The sequence below is a fragment of the Ursus arctos genome, unplaced genomic scaffold, assembly GCF_023065955.2.
Source record: "Ursus arctos isolate Adak ecotype North America unplaced genomic scaffold, UrsArc2.0 scaffold_5, whole genome shotgun sequence".
NCBI lineage: Eukaryota > Metazoa > Chordata > Mammalia > Carnivora > Ursidae > Ursus > Ursus arctos.
The window spans coordinates 83,499,302-83,521,109 of NW_026623067.1; the positions used below are offsets into that span (position 1 = coordinate 83,499,302).

Genomic DNA, 21,808 nt, shown 5'->3' on the forward strand with positions numbered 1-21,808 from the left:
GTATTGGACAATCTACTTAACTTCCTTGACCTTCAGTTTCCATCTCTTTAGAAAGTAGATAATAATAGGAAACACTTTAAAAAGTTGTTACAAGGATTCAGTGAGTGCATATGATTGCTAATGAAAATACACTTATGCCATCTAATAGGAAGTAAAATAACTCAGCTCTGAGAGTCAGAAATGGCTGGACCATGTCTCTGGAGAGATCTATTGCAACAACTTAGCTAACATTATTATAATTTATCAGGAACCCTGAGTGCCCTTGAATTCTATTTCTTTTTTGTAGCTAATCAAAATTAGGGGAGAAAATGAAGCTTCATGACTACTCTCAGGAAGTGACAATAAATAATTCAGTCAGCAGAGAAGGGGTAAAAAAGTGGAATGGGTATTCTTAAACCTCTCAATATAGAATCACAATGACAAAGGTCCTAGTGAGAGAGGATTAGCTGGTTTCCCTCCCCCAGTTATAGATTTGCTCTCCTCCATCACCTCCCCTCTCTCCTCCTCCAAAATACAATAAATTTAATATAACTAACTTCTCAGGTCAGAGTTTTAACCAATAATTTGCTTTTATTACACATAATTTCTCACAAATGAGATCATTATAATTAATCAGATACCCAGTATCTACGTTTCTCACATCAAGAGGGGGAAAAAGGTGGTCCTATAATAATGTCAGTTTATATAAACCAAAATATTAAGTGTCAGTCTGAAATAAGCTGAGGAGTGCATTATTTTTCCTGAGATCCTGATGGGCAGAGAACCCGGGATTGGAAGAGATTAAAATATTGCTGACATACTCGTCATCTTGGCAATTCTCTATTTCCACAACTCTGGTTTCCTAGGAGAAACTGATTAAAAAAGCTAAGCTAACCATCATAGCAACTCCATGGTGCAGAAAGGAAACACCTAACTCAGTAGAAGAATGAGAGGAATAGAGAGTGTGAATAGGAGGAACTGTGTTAGAAATATTGTCTGAAACTTGGAAATAGGCAGAAAATATTACTGGGTGTTCTTTAAGTGCGGTTCTGAGCTTGGACCTTGCATTTATTTTATATTGACTGGGCTGTTTTTCAACTGCGTTTAACATGTAGATTTTTGTCTGGAAGAGATACAAATAATTTCTTTTGGTAGAAGAGACAACCCCAAAGGTAGGGTATTAAGCAGTTTTGTATCTAACCCAACCATTATATATGAGCATCCCTTTATTAAATTGCCCATAAATACCCAGTTTCTCAAATGTTCTTTGAATTCTTTTAATCACTTACTTGTTTTCTTATTAATAGTTTAATAAAACCTTAGACATCTGTTCATTTTATATTCAAATGACAATTGCAATATTACTCTTTTGAAAGTTATACTTTAACTATGTACCTCTTGGCAAAGGACCAAAAAGATCTAAGCAGACAAATGTTAGAGAACTAACACTATTTATCACATGAGTATTCAAGGAGAAATAGTTCTATTTGTTAATCAGCTCCTGGGCACTCCATTATTGTGAAGATTCCAGGTTATTGTCAAACAGGAAAATTGGAAGAAGCAAGAGGGGCTAAATTGATGCACATTAGAAAGAGCTGAGCCAGATAGCTGGCAGGTGAGATAATATTTCTTTCTTTATTGGAATTGAGGAGACTTTGGAGTAGTTATGATGAAACAAATTGTAAAGATTGACATTAATAGCTAAAAGACAATTAGGGGATTGCGTTGTGCTTAGTGAAAATATCTTTTTTTTTTTCATTTTTGTGAAAAACTAACCACAGTGAAGACATATGTGGGTTTTGCTTTCTATTGCTTCTTTGAATATGTTAAAGCAACTTCTTAGGCAGAATATGTGTGAGCAATTGTCCAAAATTGTATAAATTTCTTAGGGCAATGTGCTTCTAAGAATGCCGTTTCAAATATTTACATATGATAGAGCATTTTATAGAGGCAAAAAGTAACTAGACTAAATTGTTAACATAGGTACGGGAAGGGAAGACCTTGCTAAAGATTATTAGGGTAGTAATTAGACTGATAAAAGTATCTGGCCACCTTAACTGGTTTGAGGTTATCGGCTGGGTGCAAGTGTGATAGCTGTCCGTGTTATAATCTATCCTTTCAGAAGTTTCTCTCTATCACATGTAACAATAACGTCGGCCCCAAATTATCTTCCAGAAAATCACTCAGATATATATTTTTTTCAAAGGTGATGGATAATATGATTCCGGCCTTTTCTCAGGTTTAGAAAAAAAATTGTTTAATAGAATACGTGCTGGACTTTACATGTGATAAATGTAGGTAAAATGCTGACTACACTTCCTGATAGTGAACATTAAAGAAAATAAAAAACAAAACAAAACAAAAACAAAAACAAAAAACAAAGCTTAGTTCTTCCCTAAGAATCAAACATGAGTATTAAGGTATGACATGAAATGAATACAAATAGCAACAAAATCCTGAATTATAAGCAAAATTTATTTAAAAATTGGCACATGCATGCACACACACATAGACATATGTATTTTGCAATCTTCGCATTCATCATTAACTCTAAAGTTAAATGAACGGCTATTGGATGAGAAATAATTTTTTAAATTTCTCCCCCAAGCATTTTGGAGGCACTCTGGGTAGTTGGCAGTATTTATTTCTTGGAGCATTAGTTTCTGAGATTCCTTCCTCAGTTGATTCTGACCATGTTGTACATGAAATGCCTGCCACTCCTCTTCACTTCACTTTTTCTCAACTCCCAAATTCTATATAGTTTTCAACACCTATTTTAAATGCTGCTTCAGTTAAGTGCTCCCAGGTCCTCCAGCCTAAACCATTATTCCCTCCTCTGATGTATCTAGGCACTTTTTATATTTTTGTAAGGTAAGCATCACTTGCTACCATTTATTAAGTGTATTTACATCTTTCCTTCCCTATTGAACCATAACCTCCTTTATTCAACAGCATTTCATTCTCTAAACAATTGCATTTTAATTTTGCTCTGTTGCTTGAATCAATACTTTATATCCACATGGTATAATTAAGATTTTGCAGAATATGAGAGGCAATCAGACTTCCTCTGTGCTCAGCTAAGGATGATGTGTGATGTTGGTCATCCATCTTCACCACACAAGTGGCAATTATAGCTATATCTGTTCTTCTTTCTCATTACATGAGAATATAGCCCGAGAAAGCGAAAGGTGACAGGAGAAGAATGGTAGCAGTTGAGTGTACCTGCAGTCCTGAAAATTCTTGATAGGATCTCCTTCCCACAGGTCAGAGGACTGGAAGGTAATTCCCTTTTATGATCACATGGCCCTGAAGCAACCACAGCTTTTCAAGTAAGCAGCAGTATTTTTTTCTTGCTGACAGATATCCTCTGCACAGGGTTTCAAGCACTTGGGCCAGAAGCACTATCTATGCCTCATTACCATTTAAATAGGCTGATCAATGAGAATTAGCATGTAATTTGAATTACAACACCCACCTCCTGCTTCTTAGAGCCTGGGTTCTCCAGCCTCTTTAAATAGCTGCTACTTTTTACAGTGAGGATTCCTCCTTCTCTTCAAATCTGAAAACAGGTGTATGCCTGGGCTTTAGTGCAAGAACTTGAATAAAGCGATTGATCCCTGGTTCTGCCTGTTCTTCATCTGTAGCCAGTACAACTTATGTCCTGTTAAAACACCAGCTATGTAATAGCAGCCCCCTCAGCCAACTCCTACAGTGAATATTCTGATTCAATGTCACCCTTAGTTTCAAGTCTATTATCTCATTATACCAATTTAACCAATAAATAATGTTATCAATTTGGGTCAGTGGACACACTCTGTGGGGCAGGAATTCAAGGACTATGATGGTTACTCAGTAGCCATAAGAAACTTGGACCAAAAAATAGAAAGATGAAGAAAGAAAAAAAGAAAAAAAAATCTAATTTACCATGTAAACTACTCTTCATCTTTCTTGTATTGCTTATGTCATAAAATTTTATGAAAATTAATTATGCAATTATATGTGTAAAAAAATTTATACGTATTACAATGCCATGAAAAGGTACAGCTATATTGTCATTATCCCTTATACACAGATATATCTATATGACCTAATTAACTCTCATGATAAGATTATTTTACAATTTGACATGCTTTATTATTGTCATTCATATTGGCAACCATTGCAACATATTTTCCTATATATAGTTAAGATAATAAAGAAGTGTTTTCCTGAATCCGGGTATGATTGCCAGTCACTGGTACATACTCTGAAACTATAAGCGATTCCTAGCTGAAAGTTCACAGATTATTAAACGTTAAGATGATATAAAATTCTCTCCTGAACACTACCCAGTAATTCTTCTGGACTTCAAGTTACTTTGCAACTCTAGAGATTTCATAATTTGATTTAGTTGGGAAAAGATGTGATAGTATTATGCAGCAGTACACAATTCTCTAGGGTCTAGCATGTGTAAAATATTCCTATATCTACATACCAATGTTGTATTTTTCATTCGATCATACTGTATCATCTATTTTTGTTTAAAAGTGCAGTTTCTTGTTGAATTTTCTCTCTTCCCCAAATATTCCAAGTCTCCTTGAAGTCATAGCCTTTATCTCTCTCTTTTGTTACTCTCTCATCAGGACTATCTTAGCCCCTGGGTCCCAGTTAACATTGAGGACATATGTATTGAATGAATGAACAATGGTGGCTTCAAATACTAGTTTGAGTGGGCTTTAATTTCCTAATGAACTCCATCAGCTACCTCCGCTACCCAAAATAAACATATTGTAGACATAAAATTCAAGGTTGCTTTGAAAATACATCCTCAGGGGGAGTTCTGTAGCCTACTTTCCCATCTAGGTTACTACCTGTAAACATCTCCTCTACAGAAACAAATGAATAAATACATAAATACATGAAAGCAGCCTGGCCAGGAGACAAGCTACAGAGGATTCTAATGATGCCCCAAAATGGCTGTATGTTCTCTACTGCCATTTAATGATGATGCAGCATTAAAATCCATAGATCTCTTATTTAGAAATATGTAGCTAAGACCCTAGTACTTAAGTGTATTTATCTATGGGGATTTAATTTTTTTTTAATTTTAAATAATTATAGACTCATAAGAAGTATATGGGTGGTTATAATATAAAACCATTTTGCCATCAAATACTTTTATTTTTACGTTTCTCTTCTCACTAAGGAAACAGTTCCCTATTTAGCCTCTGTAATAATCTTGTGTTTCCAAGGATTTGAGATAATAGTTTATGGGATCATTCAAGGAGGCAAGAAAATAACAACAAAATCTACAAGAAGAAATTAGGTAAATCCCTCTATATTTGTCCATTAAAACTTGTTTTGTTTTGATGATACCGCCGGTATTTAGCTAAATAAGACTATGAGCTGCTTTTCTACCTTTATTCATTATTTTCTATGTAGTCCAAATTGAATTCTTAACTATTTCCTTCCCATATATACCCCAAAGTACTTGCCATAAGTAGTTCCATGCTCAGGAGGAAATCATTGTCTAGAATTTCCTTCTTGTTCTCCAGAATTTTCTATAAATCCTATCTAAGCTGTTAAGAGTAACTGAGTCATTTAAAATTTTAAGGGTTTAGTTGAGCAAAAATCAATTTGAATCAAGAAGTATCAGACCAGAAGTGGTTAGGATGTTGGTTAGGATTGACTATAGCTTAAAGCCTAGTTGGCTGTTTGTGGTTGACTGTCCTTAGGTTTCAATTTAATTACTTTGAAGCATTTATGGGCTTGGATTTTGGTTTGCTTCCATAGGCTGCCACAGCTTCAGTCCAATGGCTTATTTGCTTAATTGACTTAATAAACCTTAGAAAACATATTTAAGCATCATAGCTTCAGTGTGGCCTTCTCTAATTCCATTGGCTAGATGAACTCTCTTAGTCTTCCGAATCACCCTTTTTATGAATATATAATTTGGGGGGGGTTAGATTATTTTATGTCTCATGTAGGATTTATTTATAAGTATCATTATCTTGCCTTTGGACTGTCATCTCCCTGAGGGCAGGATGCAGCAGTTAGACACATTTATGTTTCTCAGCTTCTAGTTGACAATTAGTATTTTTGAAAAAGTGAGAATTTGAAAGAATGAAAATATAAATATGTGTCCCAAAATATCTAACTTTGTTTCCTAACCTTCCTGCTAACCATTCAAAACTTGAGAGAGACGAAAGTGGGGGAGACTGAGAGAAAGAGAGAGAGTGATAATCTTATACATACCTCTGACTTTGCTGAATTTAAATGTTCCATCTTGTGTTGTGCTGGAAATAAAGTTTATGCCAGCAGGTTCAAAGTTTTTAATTCTTAGAAGTAATTATTATCCTAAGGAACTAACATATATAAAGTCGGAATGGTGAGATTATTCTTGTTAGAAATCACATTTAAATTAAAATCATTTATTATGAATGTAGCCTGTATTGTGTAAGTGCTGAATATAGTACTTAGTCAGCTGGAGTTCTAACCCAATTTATTTCTTTACCACCAATCACCCTGGAAATAGCTGAATATCTGGGGACTCATTGTGTGAACTAAAAATAAAATTTGTTACTTTTTTTTTAACCCAATCTTAAGACACAGTCACTTATTTTCACAGTTCTTATTATCCCTATATATTTCCTTAGAACGTAGGAAATTTTATAGTAAATTATTAACTAACAATATCAAATAAATTATTCATCTTAAAGGATTGTGAAAAATTACCCCAAGGATGAATGGAAGAAAATTCAGGGAGAACAAATTGATATAACCAAAGGGTTATATATTTTTCTTCTAAAATGTAAGCCATTTTTATGCTATTTGTAGCTAAAGCTAAGAAAGGATGATATTAGTAACTTTTTAAGTTAAAAATATGATTTGAGCTCCTTATTTTTAAGGAAAACAGGCTTTCTGTAATTTGGGGAGATTTAATACTAATGAAGTTCTGCTACTCTGTTGTGAGGGTATGGTGTTTGATTTTCCAGAATTTTTCTATTGATTTATCAGTGAGAATTTATATAGACTACAGTTATATTTTAGAGATAGGTTGTGACTTATTTACTTAAAGCTGATATTAATTTTGAAATCACTGGAATGGGTAGAAGAAGGATATGAAGAGATTAGTTAAAAACAAATCAACACAATTTAATAATAAAATAACTATCTTATTTATATACGTCACCAAATCAAATGAAAACGTGTGTTTATTAACTTTGGGTGCTTTAATTTCATAAGAATCTTAAAGTCTTTAACTATTACCTCTCTGTTAGAAATAAAAATATTCACCAAAGCAGTGTCACCCAGAATAATTTCACCACCCAAAATATCCCCTGTGCGCTTCACCTCTTCACTCATCTATCCCTATTCAATTATCTATGCCTCCTCTTGATTCCTTTGCAACTACTGATTGTTTTACCATCTCTGTAGTATTGCCTTTCCAAGAATGGCATGCAGTTGGAATGATACATTATGTAGCCTTTTCTGACTGACTCTCACTTAACAACACACACTTAAGATTCTTCTATGTCTTTTCATGGCTTAATTACTCACTTTTAAAAATTATTGAATAATATTCTTTGCATGGATGTATCACAATTTTTCCATTTACCTATTGTTAGATATCTTGGTTGCTTCCACTTTTTAGTAATTATATACAAAGTTGATATCAACATTTATGTGCAGGTTTTTATGTGGGTGGTATTAACCATACATCCTTTTGCTTTTAAACTAAATATTGAAAACTGAATTGTATTCCTAATTATTGAAGTTACTTTAGAGAGGGCATGTAAAGGTCATATGTCAAATATTGTGCTAATTCTTGCACAAATGTATAAGCTATATTGCATCTTTCAATATGATTATATTTAGAGAACATAACAGAAAGTTTGCAGATGAAAAGTGGTCACTATTTTAAAATCGTCTGATATAATTTTTACCAATTGTATTTATTTTATAATTTTTTTAAGATGCCATCTTAATAATATCTACTCTTTTAAACATTTCTCCTGGGAGTCAGAATTATATATGATTGAATTTAGCATGATGGACGCAAGAAAATGATTGGGTCAGGCTTGTCTTAAGGCTGCCAGCGTCAAACATATGAAGTTATTACAACCAAGGTCTACAAAAAGTCGTAAAGCAGCAGACTTGAGAAAAATGAAGGGAGCCTGTGAAAGTTACTGTACTATTTGTTCACTGGGAAGAGGTTGGGGAATGATCACTGACCTCTAAGTAACAGAGAATGGAACTCATCTTTCACTTCTGAATGAGCTCCTTGCTGTAATTGATGGCATCTCCTGAAATGGCTGCGATCATTAGGGCTCCAGTGACTGAATTAAAAGAAAATGAAGGATGCAGATGGCTGTAGTAAAGCACGGAAAATGCATTTCTTCCTGGTGACAGATACAACTGATCATTTTACAGGAAGTGCCTTGCTGAAAGTGTCTCAGCCATGTAGTTCTCAGGGAAAATGAAGAGTAATGTAAAAATTGGACAAGATGAAACTAGCTGTTTCATTCCAGATATTGACTACACAAGTCACTTTCAATAAATCAGCTGCTTATTGTACCTAAGACAGCAGTTTGTTAATATTATGAAGGTGCTACAAAATGTTCTTTTTGGTTAGGCAATCTTGAACATCACATGATAAAACAAAAAGTTTTCTTTAAGTGGTTTTTTGGTTTCTATTTGTTTTCCAGTTATCAACATTTGAACCACTAGGCATATTTATTTAGAAATAACTTTGATGATGATTAGGAACAGCCAAAAATCAGCAAACTTCTTCTGTAAAGGGGCAGATATTATATACTTTAGACCTTTGTGAGCCATGTAGTCCCTGTAACAGCTATGCCACTCTGCCATGGTAGAAGAGAAGCATCCATAGACAATGGTTAAAAAAAGAAAAAAGAAAGTTATGACTGTGTTCCAATAAAACTTTATTTACAAAAACAAACCACAGCTGGATTTAGCACTCAGGCTATAATTTGAGGATCTCTAATCTAATGTTTTTGTTTAGCATACTAAATTTTTATGCATTCATTGTAGAAGACACAATGGTCACCATAAATTTTAGATGTCATTGTTAAGTCACAGAGCATAACAAATTTAATTGTGAAAGATAATAGAACTGAGTCTTGTAAGAACCAAAGAAAAAATCAGGTAGGGAGGTAGTTTATCCATATATAGAGCGATTTCTTTTGTCTATTTCTAGTTATATGAAATTCTATGGGGTCATGACTTTGGAAATAAGTAGGAGGGTTTATGAGTTCAAAGGTTAATAGAAACAAAAAAAATTAGTCTAAAGTGTGTGTGTGTGTACACAGAGTGATTTCTTAAGAGAGTAAAAAAATAACAATAATAAGGATTTAGCTATTAATAAGACCAAGGGTGACTTCCATAAGAACTCTTGAGAAGCACTCAACAAACTGTGGCTCACAAGCTAAATTTGGCCCGCTACCTGTATTTGTGCCACAGATGGATTGTACTTTTTTAAATAGTTGAAAAAAAAGCAAAAACATTATATATATATATATATATATATATATATAGTGGCATGTAAATATTCTGTGAAATTTAAATTTTTGTATTTACAATAAAATACTGAATTTTATCAATAAAAGATGTGTGGAAACTTGCCTTTCTTATTATGTAAGTCCTTATTTACTATACTTGATTTTCCCTTTTGACCCTTCAAACCATAGTTTGACCCTTTGACCATAGTTTACTGACTCCTTCTCTTGAGTGTATCTCCTAGGACTGGAGTGCTTCCACAACTGCAATTCTTTATCATAAGTCTGTTGTTCTTTGACTTCATAGAAAAGTGAAGATATTTATTCTTTCATACCTGTGTTATCTAGGGAAACCTAGAATTACAATAAAAGTTAAATAAAATTTTCTTTCAAAATTCTGTGCTCTTAAAACTATGATACACATAAAATATTTTCTTTGAAAGTGAATATCAAATTAGAGTTATTCACGATTATGTTAAAAATAGAAACAGCCAAAAATCTGAACCATCATGGGAATGCTATAGTTGAAAAATTGAATAAATGTCTTTACTTCTACATAACAGAGTTCTCAGTGTCTGGAAAATCTCATCTTGCAACTTCGTGGGGGTTATGTATTGAAGCAAAAGGTGGAGTTGAACACCTATGGTAGGAGAATTCTAAGATGTCCCTGAAATTTCACTCCCCTTTGTACATTCCTGTATAATCCCATCTTCTTTATTTTTTTAAAAATTTTATTTAAAAAGAGAGAGAGAGCGCACGCACATAGGAGCAGGGGGAGGGGCAGAGGGACAAGCAGACTCCCCGCTGAGCTGGGAGTCTGACAAGGGACTCCATCCCAGGACCCTGAGATATTCACCTGAGCCAAAGTCAGATGTTTAATGGACTGAGCCACCCAGCTACCCCTCCCTTCCTCTTTAATGTGGGCCAGACCCCTGAATATGATGAGTTTTCACACTAGTGATTAGCTTATGTTTTATAGCACTGCTGACTTTCATAAGGGAGATTTCCTGGGTTGCCTGACTTAATTAATTACATGAGTCATTTAAATCTGGGTAGAGAGGTCAGATGAGGAATTCAGAGATTCAGAGTAGTAAGAGGCAGGCTTTAGAAGTTGAGAATGTCCCCCAGTGAACAGCCAGCAAGAAAAGAGTGACATCAGTTCTATAACCTCAAGGAACTGAACTTTGCCAATGACCCGAATGAGCTTTGAAGAGGACCCAACCCTCAAATGAGATAGTAGCTCTGGCTGACACATTGATTTTAGCCTTGTGAGACCATAGGCAGACCAACTATGTTGGGCCAGATTGTTGACACAGAGAAACTGTGAAAGAATACATTTGTGTTTCTTAAACTGCTGAATTTGGTAAGTTGTTATACGGGAGTAGAAAATTAATAACACACTCAAACCATTTTCAGAGGAATAGCATCCTTTGCCTTTATGTTTAATCATCTGTGGCTCTGTTGTTCTCTTTCAACTGAATGTCCATTTCCCAGTGTGTTTATAGTCCTTTATCTCTGTTGTTCATTTCTTACTCTTAGATACTACAGCAATGGCACTTTTATTTGTAGAGTCATTCAAAGTGATTAAAGGAGCAGGGGAAAGCAAGCCTATCACCAAAACAATGTAAAATGAGTGGTAAATATTTCTCAAATAATTATTCTTTGATCCTATGTTTATGAGGGATTTGGCATGTTTTCTACTTGGGCTTCAGTCTCCACCACATTGCTAGACTTCCTCCTTTGTTATTTTGCACTGTATTCTCCAATTCCTGATTCTGTATTATGAAGAACAGTTAGCCTATTCTTAGTTCCTTCATGTTTTTCCCAGAGGCCACTTTATCATAATCAAATATGCACATATCTGTTGGTCTCAAAAGAAGATGTTCTTCCCTGAAACAAACCATTTTATTGATTCTTATTTTCACTATTTGGGAGAGAAGGGGGGAGGCAACCTGTTGTAAGATTACAATATGTAAATGAAATATTAACATAAGGTATTTAAATGCACAGTGTGTGGTGATGGTGGAATGAATTAGTAATTACATATGAACTTTGCAGAGAAGCTTTAAAAATTGCTCTACTCTTCTCTAGTGGTCCTTTTATTGTTTATTAAAAGAGAAAAATATTCAAAACTTAAACTTGGAATTGGCCTGCTCTCCTCCCAGTTTGGGGTGAATATCAAGCTGGCTAGACATATCCCAAGACATGAGTTGTATCTGTGAATGATGTTCCAAATGTTGGACTTAAAATTCTAGAGTGCAATTTCACAGAAGCTTATGATATCTTAATTTTATTTCAATTAGAGTTTGCCTTTCTGTGTTTTCACCTCTATTTACTCATCTCTTCTCACTGTTTCTGTACTTTACATTTTCTATTTCAGCAAACATAGCATATTTCTTCTTGTCTTTCTGGAATGTTCAATCCAACTCAACCAATTTGCATTTTTTTTCCATATAAGAAGGGCTCTCTATTGCTCTTTTCCAGTGCTAACCAGGATGGCTCCTTTTTTGTATCTCTACAAAATTGCCCAAAAGATTATACCAGTGCTAGTTATTTCAATTATTTCAACGTTATAAAGCATCAGTATATAGACAGCACTATATACCGAGTTTTGCCCTCAGTAAATGGGCAGGCATCACCTTATCTATTGCTCCTTTTCTCTTCAAAGAACCGTGTCTTTCTTCCATCTCTAAATGTGTTGACTGTGTGCCAATTTTTTTTGAACAAAAAGAAAACTCAGAGATGACCTGATGTAATTTATTCACAAATAGATATAGATATTTCAGTTTTAACTGAGTCTAACTCATCTGCCAAATAATGTGTATACTACATTATCTCTGCTGCATGGTGAGTAGCTGAGCAGAATGGGCTTCAGTTCTATTTTTTTTTTTTTAATACCACTATCAAAATATTTTCAAACACGTTTTTTGTATTGTCTTCTTCAGCTTGGTGTTTCCTGCTAGATTGCTTTTATAACATTACTCTGCATACCTTCCAGAGTAAGAAGAATATATCTGCATAATAGATGCTGTTTATCAGTTGATCAATTGATTGACCTAACGATCTAACAACTTATGATCTATGATCCTTATGATTATGTGATCTTATGATCTAATTTATGTGTCCTCTGTTAGTAATAATATATTTAGGTGGATATCACTAACATTTCTGTGAATCCCTTTTCATTCCACTCAGCCTCATTTAATTATGTCCTTTGTATATTACTATCATATCTTGGCTTGCTCTATTTTATATTCATCTTGAATTTGAAATTGTTTTCTTAAACAAATTACAGTGTGATTCTTAATCAGTGCCACTGCGTAGTACTACCACAATGTGCATGCTTAACTCAAGATTTGCTTATCTTGTGAGTGGATAAACAAGAAACATCTTCCTGAAAAATTGTATGCACTTGGCAGAGCTCCTGTCTCCTAGTTATGTATGCTATTTGGGTTCATGCCCTCTCTTTCGCGTTACATAGAGAGCATACTCATAAATTCCACAGAATTGTAAACCAATCATTTTTATGGCTACCATTAACACTATATTTTTTCTGTTAGTTCTCCATTATAGTCATTTAATCAAATTAATGTTGAGTAGCTGATATGTAACTCATGAGTATATACCTCTCTACATAGAGGTTTGACTGCAATGTACAAACTAACATTCTATGAAATCACTGTGAACATAGGATATGCTCTTTATAAAGATTTTATAAATTTTCTACCCAATAATTTATAAGTTTAAGAATTTATATTCATATGTATGTTTCCTATGTAATTGTTAGCTAAAAATTTTGTCATAATAATTCCAAATTTCCTCTTTTTAGATAATGCAGAGTAATCCAAAGGACTAAATTATTAAATTAAACAAACTATTTTAATTATACAGAAATGCAGACTTAACTTCAAAGTTTCCTGTGGACATTTAAGTGAAACTCCATGCAGTGACTGAGCTAGCATTTTTTTCTGACTCTTAAATTATATATTTTACTTTGTTTTACTGAGTTGATATAACATCTGCACTTGAAAAGCAAAGTAACTGAGAATAAAATAATTAAATCGTCTACCCTGAGCTATTTTTAAAAGAAATGGTACAGATTTTAAACTAGTAACTTTTGGTAAACAGAGTGCAATTTTTTTTATTTTTTTTTATTATTCTGATGGTGAAAGTTTTTAAAAAGTCCATTAAACTTTCATATGGACAATGTGCTGTCTATTTTACTAAGAATAATGGATTAGCTAAATATTCTTCTTAAACGTTTTGTCAGTCTCCCAATGTATCTAAAGTGTCTATCATATGCCATTTAGAAAGATGTAGTCAGCACTGACAGAGAGGATAAATGGTTTGAAGAGGAGGGATGGAAACACCATTTTGAAATCTACTCTTCATTCTGTTTGTATATGAACATTTGTTAGATGTTAAATATCTTGCAGCTTCCACTACAGTGGGTGATTTCAAAACAGTATTTCCTTTACAATACAAACATTTCCTTATTTTCCCAAGTACCAAGTAAACTAAGAGAAAAATATGAATACAATTCTGAGTAAAAGGGAGCAAATGAGAAAAGTGTGTCAAAATGGCAACCTAATAGAAGGAGGAGAAGCAAACTTTCAAAGGATGAACAGATACCAAAGGAATAAAGACATTCTTTGGAATTCCTCAATATTCCATTAAAAACGTAGAGAGAAAAGAAGCTATAATTAATGACTGTTTTCGCTTGCTCACAATTTTTGGCCTAATTTATTTTAAATTAGAGGGGAGGAGTAGCATTGTTTGTATATAAACTATTGATGAGAAATCATAAATTAGCCTTTAAGCATATTGATTATGAGTGCTTGTGGATTTTATTTGTGTGCCTCTGCAAAACACATTGAAAAACATTGTCTGCTTTATTACCTCAATTAGACATTTAAAGTGAAGGGGGGCCTCCAGGGACATTGAAAAGGAACTATGAAAATTTGCATTTTGGCAAGATAATTACTTAACTGTACAATGAAAGTATTCAATGTTATTAAGGTGAGTTGTTTTTATACTGTATTTACCTTCAAAGGAATTATTCCTCTTTAAAAAGTTTATTTTAAAAAGTCAGTACTCTAATATGCTATGTGAGGGGGAAAAATCCACTATTGTACAATTACTATCTCACTCATCACAAATTTATAGTTATACTGCACTTGACATCTTAGTCTAGAAAATAACACTTAGTGATCACACTTTTTAATGAAGTATGTGTAATTTGCATAAAGTGAAAGGTACATATGTTTAATGTGAAGTTTTGTGAGTTTTCCCAATTCCATACACTAATATATCCCAAACATCTGTGTGAGTGTAGAGCATTTTCATCAGCAAGATTCCTTATGTCACTTCCCAGGCAATTTATACACCCCATCCCTAGGCAACCACAGTTCTGGTTTCATACACCATCAAGTAGCTTTGCTTGTTGTAGGACCTCATATAAACCGGATAATATAGTATGCACTCTTTTCAGTCTGGCTTCTTTCAATTAGCATTAGGTTTTTTGAGATTCTTTCATGTTGTGTGTATCAGTAGTTTATTCCTTTTTATTGCTAAGAATTATTACATTGAATATTTGTATTTTTACCTATTTTGGTAGACATATAAATTTGGGTTGACAGTTTTTAGCTAATATGAATACAGCTGCTATGAATATTATTGTTCATGTTTTTTTGTGTATATTTTCCTCTTCTTGCTATCCTATCCAATTAGCGTGAACATGGTCTGATAGATGTAATGGATCAATATGCTGTCTTCTGGTATGTCTAGATGGCCCAGAACTTTTTGTATTATATTATGACAGAGGGCGTGAAAATTAACATAGCTCTGGGCAGAGCTACAAATGTATGTGTTTTATCATTCCATTTGAATGCATACTATTTTTGTTTTCTGATGGATTAGAAAAGAATACACTCACCAGAGTAGCGAATACCTGGTCCCCAAGTGCACATGAGTCTTCTCTAAGCAAGAAGCTAACTCAGGCACAGCAGCCTTGATCAGGAATGCATTTTCAGGGAGTTTGAGGTCATTTCCAGTCCTTATTAACTTATTCCAAATCTTGACAAGGAAGTGTTCAGTCTTTCGCCATTAAATACTGTTTTATATTCCCCCTTTCATAATGAGAAAGTTTTCTTATGTTCCAATTTACTGATTTCTTTTATCAATAGGTGTTTAGTGCTGTAAATCTTGTTTTTCCCCGCATTGTTTGAGATATGATTTGTGCTGCTTTATCTTATTATATGGAGAATTAATTAATATATTTGAACATTAAACCAAACTTTTGTTCTTGGGATAAATCCCTCTTAGAAATAATCCTTTGTCCATTTTATATATTGTTGGATTAAATTTGTTCTTTTTTTAGGAATATTATTTCTATATTCTATGTTTTTAGTTTTGTTTGCTATTACAGTTAGTGTACTTTGTTTCCTACCTAAGAAATCTTGGCCTATTTGTGGATGTTTTTTCCTATGCTTTTTTTCAAGAAATTTTATACTCTTACAGTGGCATACACGATCCATTTCGGTTCTGTGTACCATGTGAGGTAAGAGTGAAGTTTTTGTTTGTTTTTTTGTTTTTTGTTTTAGTAGAGGCTTCCAGTTTTACTGTATCATTTCTTGAAAGACTGTCTTATATGCATAAATTATTTTGATGTGTGTGTTGAAAATGAATTGATTGTTTGTGTCTACTTTTTGACCATGTCTTCTGTTCTGTTTATCTACATTATATCACATTGTCATGATTTTATAACTTCATATTAAGCTTTTAAAATCAGTTGATATAAAACCTCCAATTTTATCTTTGTCAAATTTGTTTAAGCTATTACATTTTTTTTTTACTTTTTCCATATAAATTTTAGCAGTAGCTTGTCAATCTCTAAAACATGCCTCCCAGAATTTTGATAGATTGCATTAATCTGTATATAAGTTTGGGGAGAACTGACATCTCAATAATATAATTTCCCAAAACTGAATTTTTATGGGTTTTTTTTGTAGATTCATTCAATTTTCTATATAATTATGTTGTCTGCACATTAATACTATTCACTCTCCAAAGGGCTTATATTTCTTTTATTTCCATGTTATATTACAATACTGAACAGAACTATGAGAGCCTAAGAAGGTGGCCTTAGGACTACAAGAAGATACAGTCAGTGGCGGCCAGCCATTCCCTCGGCTACTTCAGTTCCTCCACACTGTTTTGTTTCATATACCATCTTCCTGCAACCAAATGAATGACTGAGACAGAAATGTCTAGCCAAGATCTTTCTGAATTCTTGATTCAGAGAAATTATGAAAGATAATAAAATATTGCTGTTTTAAGTGACCGAGTCTTGAGATGGCATGTTACACACTAATAGCTAAGCAGAACAAAAAAAGTTATGCCTGGAAGTGGAAAACTGTCTTAACAAATGTCTAAAAATTTTGGCTTAGGTTCTGGGGTCAAGAAGAAGGCCATGAGAGACTCAAAATGAAATAATAAAGTATCTCAAGGAGAGTGTTAGTGGACACCTAATGAAACTGAAGAAGATTTTTAGGGAGGACTTAAAGGAACGCAAGGAAAATAGTGTAGCTGATGGAAGTATATAGTCATAGAAATTTGACAACACTGTCAACTGCAGTAAATGTAGAAATTAGAAAATGCATGGAAACTTGATTTGGTTAAGGAGACTTCGAGGCAGAGTATCAAAGATTCCACATAGCCTCTTCTTTGCACATATGATAAAATTCAAGAGAAGAGAGATGAACTGAAAAATAAACTTTTAAATAAAAAAGAGCCATTATCTTCTGTATTTGAAAATAAAACTATTTTTCAATCCCTATATCTACAGCTAGAAAAACAAAGAAACAGCAATACCAGGGACAACAATAAAAATATGAAATATTCTCACATTAACAAATGCTTTAGGGGAAATCTTTAAGTCCAATTTGTGCCTGTAAGATCCTTTACCAAATCCTCATGAAGATTTAAAATAGTGTTTTACAAACACTTCTCAAATAGACAAAGGATCTAAAAAATGATTTATCGATCCCATGTGTTACACAACAGGTACTTTTAAGACTCTAAGTGTGGGTTGTCCTACAGCAGACTTTCAGAGAACACAAAGTAGAGATAAGCATATTTGAATATACTTGTACATGTGCCACTCTCTAATAGAATGGACTGTAAATCAAAACATAAGAAATCCACAAAGTGTTAAAAATGATTAGACCAACTTGATTGATAGTATCAGAAAAAGTGAAAAGCGAAAAGAAGCCCTTGGATCTTCAAATTACTGTAGGAAGAAAGCAACATGGTTGCAAACACTATGGAAAGTAGTAATTCAGAGGGCAAAACAAACAGCCAAAAATGCAGAACCAAGATTCATGGAGGATAACATATGAGGAAACTGGCACATATTTCCAGCTGGATTTCATAATTGCTGTGGCAAGTGTCTCCTATGTGTCCTTTTCTCCTTCTGTGTATATATGGAGAATATATGATGGTTTTCCTATTCTTGTCTCCTCACTATTTTTTGTTGGAGGTGGTGGTAGAATGCACATATCTTGTCCCTTTAGTTCACAGGTCTTCACATTGAGAGGAATGATATTCAAGAAATTATATCCAAGGAATTGCATCTGAGGGTATTCATCTGAACTAGAACATGACTTAGCTATGGAGACCTCAAACCTCAAACTGATTCTGTAATGAGAAAAGATTTAAGAGTCTTAGGACAGGTGATGTGACTATATTTTCATGTGAGATGATGTCATTGTGAAGGCTCCCATGTTGTAAGGACACCTCAGACAGAGAAGCTACTTGGAGAGACCCTAGGATTACATGAAAAGAATGAGATGTCAGCTGTTCCTCAGCTGCTTTTGTATACCTCTACCCTACCTGCTACTATTTCATCACCAGCCACTCTCTGGGGATGACCTCATGAGTTATCTCGACCAGAACCATGAATCAAGCCCTTCCTAAATTCTTGATGCACAGAAACTAGGAGATAAGAAAATATTTGGGGTAATTTTAAGCCACTAAGTTTGGGTGATTTTCTATGCAGATGTAGGTAATCAGAACCCCTCACCAGTCAAGTTTTTATGTCAGATATTTTGGGTTTTATTTCTACAAGTTTTATTTGATTCCTTTATATATTTCCTTTATATATTTCCTTTATATATTTCCTATTTCTACAAGTTTTATTTGATTCCTTTATATATTTCCTTTATATATTTCCTATTTCCCTCATCATGTTTGTGTTTTTCTTTAGGTCCTTGAGCATGTTTATAGCTGTTTTAATATCTTGTGTTATTCTTCCATCATTTCTGTCATCTGCATCAGTTTTTATTGACTGATTATTCTCTGGGTTATGAGTTACATCTTCCTACTTCTTTGTGTATTTAATACTTTTGGGGGTGGGTATTGGACATTGTAAGTTTTATATTTGAGTTCTTTTTTATCATTTAAAGACTGTTGAAGTTTGTTTTGACCAGCAGTTTATTTGCAAATTAATTTGTAAACCTTTAGAGATCTCTCTTGACTGCCCCAGGTATTTATTTTTTTTTGCACTCTGGATGATCAGGATTTAAACATCTCTTATCCCAACATGTGATCATTTAGGAATTATTCAGTACCACTCTCTACCCACCCAGCCCAGTACTGGTTCTCTACCTAGCTCCTAGGAGTTTGATTCTAACCAGCCCGTGCTTTATGTTTAACAACAGATTCAAAGAAAGCTTTATGAAAATTTATGGAACTCTTGTGTTTAGCTAGCTCCTATCTCATACTTTGCCCCTCAGATTCCAGCCCCCTTTATGTGTGTATCTGACTGAACACAGACAGGCTACTATTGTCTGTTTCCAGTAGCACTCCTGCATTACAATATGGTAGACACCTCCTGAAGAAAGCTGTGATGAGGTACAGGTGAGGTTCAGTGGGGTGGGGTCCGGAGCCGAAGACCAAGAAAGAATTCTTGAGGCATCTTTGGTGCAAAATGGTGGTTTATTAAAGCACGGGGACAGGACCTGTGGGCAGAAAGAGCTGCTGCCCCGGGGTTGTGAGGAATGGCCCATTATATTCCCTCAAGTTGGGAGGGGGTTAGGGATAGCGTAAGTCTCTAAAGAATTTTGGAAGCAAGGTTTCCAGGACCTTGAGGGGGCTAGCTGTTGTTGGGAAAAGGTCATTTATTACTGTCTAATAAAACCTGAGTCATGAGACCCTTCAGATGTATATTGGTGGGCCATATGCTTGGGGGATGATTGCCAATACATATCTTGGGGGGTTAGAGATAAAGGAATTTCCAAAGGAATTTTTATACGTTAAAGTAGACTTACAGGATCTTGGTGGAGGGGAGGGGGTCAGGCTAGGACTGCCTTTTGCCCTTAGCAAAATATTAACATCAAGGCAGCTGAGTTCCTAGAGGAATGTCACCATGCCTGTTTCAAGGACTTGTCAATGGGCTGTAGGTAGTAAGGAATGTTTCTTTGTCCTTTAGGGCAGCCAGAAGTGCCTGAGGAATGTCACATACATCCCATGGAGGGGGGGAGGACAAAACTTCTGCTTTGTCCAGCTTGCCTTCCGTTCCCTCATCAAGCTGGACTGATTTTAAGACTCGGTTATCTTCCTTCTCTTAGGAATCACAGTCCTTCACTGCCTATTTTCCTTTTGGGAAATCCTAAGTGTTTGGAAACACATGTTTCATATATTTTGTCCTATTCTCTGTCTCTCTCTCTTTTAAATACCGAATGCCTCACGAGTTTGCTTGTCATCTTTGCACAGGAGCCATGCTAATCTTCTCTATATCATTCCAATTTTAGTATATATGCTGCCGAAGTGAGCACCTATTTTCTCATTATTTATTGTAAGTGGCCCAGTTACTCCACCAGGGTGGAATTGATGGTCTCAAGTCTCCGTAAAACTAATTTTTTGAATGTCTAAATTATCACCCACTGTTTTTCCTCCATGTTATGTTCTAATTTATTTTTTGTAACTTTATCTTCCAATTAACCTGGTCATCCTTCTAGTCTATCTAGTGTTTTCTTTAAAGACCACATTTTCCAAGTTTACATTTTATTCTTGGCATTTCCTTTAAAGTTCCCTTGTTATTTTATAGATTCTATTTCTTTTTCTTTAGGAGTTTCAGTCATAAATTCATCATCTTTAAATTTTTAGCTATTCTCTTGTTCGTGTTGTCTCATATTAGTGGATTCTCATGTGTTTTGTAGATTTTTGCCGGTGGATGTCAAATCAATAGGCGTTTCCTTTTTTGAAAATCTGTTATACCTGTGTCTTAGGTTAAGCAGTTGTCCTTATAGAATATTTTGAGTTTGTTTTAGCCGCCGTCATGTGGACTGGTTAAAGACCAGTTTTATATTAGTTTCTCAGTTTGAGTTTAACGGGTTAATTTTATTTGGGACACAGTACTTCTATGTGCATAATGCCTGGTTTTCTAATATCCTTATCACTTTAAAAAAAATGTTTTTCTTTTCTTTTTTTCCAGTCAAGATCTGGGACTGATAACTTACTTTTGGCTGTGCCCAGTCTGTGTCTATGCCAGGAGGGGCAAAATTTTGTTCCTATTTTTGATGGGACAGCTTATGTCAGGGTTTCTCTCTCCTCAGGCTCTCTGACATGTAAACAAACAAAATCTATTATAGTGCTTCATCAAGAACAGGTCTGACTGCCTTAAGTTCATTCCGAAAATAGGTGCCTAAACCTCAAATTGTATGTCCACGTCCAATACATTTAATGTGGTATTTGTGTGTTAGAATGAAGAAGAAAGTCTTGTCATGTGGGTTTAATCTGCCATCTTGAGCTGAAGTTGTAATATGAGTGTTATCTCTCCTCTTCTTTGTCAGAGTAACTTATATTTGTGAATGTTGTTGGATAATCAACCAAATGTTTTATTTCTTTTCTTTATTTTCTTCTTTCCTCTTTATTTCTTTTATCATGTAGGTAGTTTGGTATGTTATATTAGTAATATATTAAATGACACTCTTGTTTATGATTTTGAAATTATTGTATTTAAAATATTTTAATCTTTTACTATATACCAGAAATTATCCTAGGTGTCCTGGGGGAACATAAACAATGGGGCTCATCAGCCCCTCTGACAATGGAGAGCATTCTGAAGGACTCCTGCAGACACTCAAGGGCTGGTTTCTTTAAATTCTAATTGCTCTTTTAAAGCTGCTGCTAGTTTTTTTTTTTTAATACCCCGCGGCAGACAAATCTGCTCCTCCTCCCTCACTACTATTTCTCCCCACTGCAGTTCACTCTGTCTGGAGCTGGTGTTCCTAGGGTTATCCTGTCTTCATCTCTTGCTGTTCCCATGTGGT

At 34.4% G+C, this 21,808-nt stretch overlaps 1 non-coding gene across 1 annotated transcript; it reads right to left on the bottom strand.

Annotated features, from left to right (window-relative positions):
- Positions 1–20,204: 20,204 nt before the first annotated feature.
- Positions 20,205–20,311, bottom strand: LOC113255397 (U6 spliceosomal RNA). Its single transcript, XR_003316276.1, has one exon. It is a non-coding gene; the product is annotated as a U6 spliceosomal RNA (small nuclear RNA).
- Between the last annotated feature and the right edge of the window lie 1,497 nt (positions 20,312–21,808).